Source organism: Vigna radiata, chromosome 6, assembly GCF_000741045.1.
Source record: "Vigna radiata var. radiata cultivar VC1973A chromosome 6, Vradiata_ver6, whole genome shotgun sequence".
Lineage (NCBI taxonomy): Eukaryota > Viridiplantae > Streptophyta > Magnoliopsida > Fabales > Fabaceae > Vigna > Vigna radiata.
In genome coordinates, this window is record NC_028356.1 from 22,362,054 (window position 1) to 22,364,826 (window position 2,773).

General features: G+C 39.7%; 1 pseudogene; it reads left to right on the forward strand.

Moving 5' to 3' along the window:
* Positions 1–968: 968 nt before the first annotated feature.
* The window catches only part of LOC106763574, a 20,277-nt pseudogene continuing 18,472 nt past the window's right edge, over positions 969–2,773 (forward strand).

Consider the following 2,773-nt stretch of genomic DNA (forward strand, 5'->3'; position numbering starts at 1 on the left):
TGGATCGTCGTCCCGTCGCGATTTTTCCGGTTGCGACAGATGGCGACTCCACTGGGGACTTGTGAGAGTCAGGCCATTTAATTACATGCGCGAATTCGGTGTGGTTTTGCTTTGTGTTTTTCTTCCCCTTTTCTTTATCTATGCTTGATATTTGGAATANTTGCAATAACTGTTGAATATTGAACCTTAGGCTAGAAAACATGTTATATCTGCCTGGGAATTTTCTGGTTGTTTTGCAGGTGAGGATTTGGGTGCATTGCATTCTCCCTTCACACACACACTTTGTGCATCTATTGAGTGGGGCCCTATACCCGGGTCTGAGCGCAACTTAGAATTAGAGGAGTTGTGTAGCGGTGTCACTCTAGGATGTACTTCCTGTTTGGCTATCGTGAGAACTCCAGCTAGAGTCTGTTCTCTTCATGTGTGTTTCCACACCTAGTTGATTACTCGACTGTTGTGGAGATGCTGTGGAGGGGGCCATAGCTCTAGTGACCATTGATCCTTAGGCTCAGGGAACTATCCTGGTGAGATCGCATATACTTGACCTTATATCTAAAATGTTGAACCTTCACTAGGGCACAAAGGGAGATGTGTGTATCATTATAACCCTCACTTTTGTTTAATAAAATCAAGCATCTTGTACATATCACTACATTGTTTTTTCTTTCTTTCTTTGTTGCTCATGTTTCTATGGTCTTGTCAAAATTTTGTGAGTTCTAGTCAAGAAATTATAAAGTTGTGATNACGGTAAAAATGNAAATTAACATGGGATTTTGAGTCAAGGGGCATTCAAGTTTAAAATTTTTGAAGAAAAGCATACGCATTGAAGTCAAGGGGGGCAATATCTATCTCTTGAGGGATATGAAAAAGATGACCTTGAAAAATGCATTCAGGAATGGGTGGGAATTTGTTGATCCTGTCAGAGGCGGAGGTCCAGACAACAACAATTATTGTTTTAGCCCAACACTATGACCCATTTCTACTTGATGCCAACAATAGAAGAATTTGAGGAGACCTTAGATGTATTCCTCAAGGGAAACACTTCATACCACCTTGGGCAGTATATACCTGATTTGCAGCTAGCAAGGATAATGAAAGTTCCCCCTATGAAGTTGGAGAGTGAATTCATACTTAAAGGTACAACAAGGGACCTTCCTCAAGGATACCTAAGGTGGTTCTTGCATTGATTGACCGAGGAGGAAAAGTGGGAAACACGTGAATGTACTAGCTCTTATCGACTATGGTGTCATGCTTTTTCATAGTACAAGGGATTTTGTTGACTACGTCGCAATGAGTGCATTTACAGAATAAAAAGTTTGCTTTGAGAGTCCAGTCTTGGTTGTCTTAACTGAAATTTACGGGACTCCTAATCAGTGTCATGAGCTAAAGGTCAGGAAGATGTTACAATGTTTACCGGTGTCGTACGTATGCTTCATTTCTCGTAGGAGTAAGGGTGCTTTGAATGCCATGTGTCCCCTAGGAACTACTACAGTTAAACTAAAGATGAAAAGGGCAAATGAATGAATGCAGCTCTATGCAGGCTCAGAAGAGGAAAGGTTTAAATGGCATGTCTATTGGTAGCAAATATCATGTATCGCACGCCATTGCAAGAATTACCCTAATGTCCCCTCATGGGTATCCATTGTTGTGTGTGTGTCAAAAAAGAAACAAAAAAAAAAAAAGAAGAGAAAGAAAAAAGAAGAGAAAAAGAAACAGAAGAAAAAAAACAACAAAAAAAAAAAGAAAGAAAAATAATTTGGGTATCCTATGAGAGGGTCACCAAAACCTGCATCTTGTGCCACATTGTAGATCTTCTGAGGAAAAGACCTTTACTGAAATGCTTCATGCTAGGGACACTTGGGGCAACGTTGTTCGCTTGGAGAGATGCCCGAGATCATGGACTATTAATGAAAGATTCCCTTAGCCAAATTGGTCAAGAAGAGGGTTAAGACCATCAAGTTGCCATTCAAGTTAATTTCTCCTTATCTAAACTTCGAGAAACAAGTTCATAATGCTAAGCAGCGGGTGAGAGCAGTAGTGGCAAAATTAAAGGAGGAACAACGTTGTCGAGCTAAAAAAGAAGGCATCAAAAAGCTGGTGATTCAGAAGAAAAGTTATGTTGTTGAACAAAGGACGAGCTACAAAGTTTGAAGAGAGGCCTAAGATCATGGGCCATTAACGAAATCCCTTAGCCAGATTGATCACAAAGAGGGTTAATACAATCAAGTTGCCAACCAAGTTTATCATTCAGGTTAATTTCTCCTGACCCAAATGGTGAAAAGTAATTTCACAATGCTGAATAACATGTGAAAGCAGCTGTGACAAGATTGAAAGAATGTTGGCATCTGGCTAAAAAGTATAAATCAAGAATTGATAATTCAGATGAAGGAACATGTTGTTGAACAAGGGCGAATTGAAAGTGAAGCCTCTCACAACTAGCTTCCCAGCCAATGAAGCCATTGAAGTCATCCCTAAGTTATTTGCTGATGTTGGGTCTGCCTTGCCAATATTTTAACCCGCTTAAGGGGATTGCAGCTTTCCTCATTTGCTGCAAGAAATCAATGAAAAATCTGATGGTTAAGGCCCCAAGGTAGTTGACAAAGACTTCCTATGCTTCACATTTTGTGAAATTCTGAATGATGAGCTACCCTGTTGACTCTGTTTCGTGTTAATTTCCAGATTATACCGGGGCAATGTTTTCACAGCTTTATAATTTCTGACTAGAGAATTTGAACTACATGGTCTTCTCTTTTTCTTTTCATTTTTAATTTCT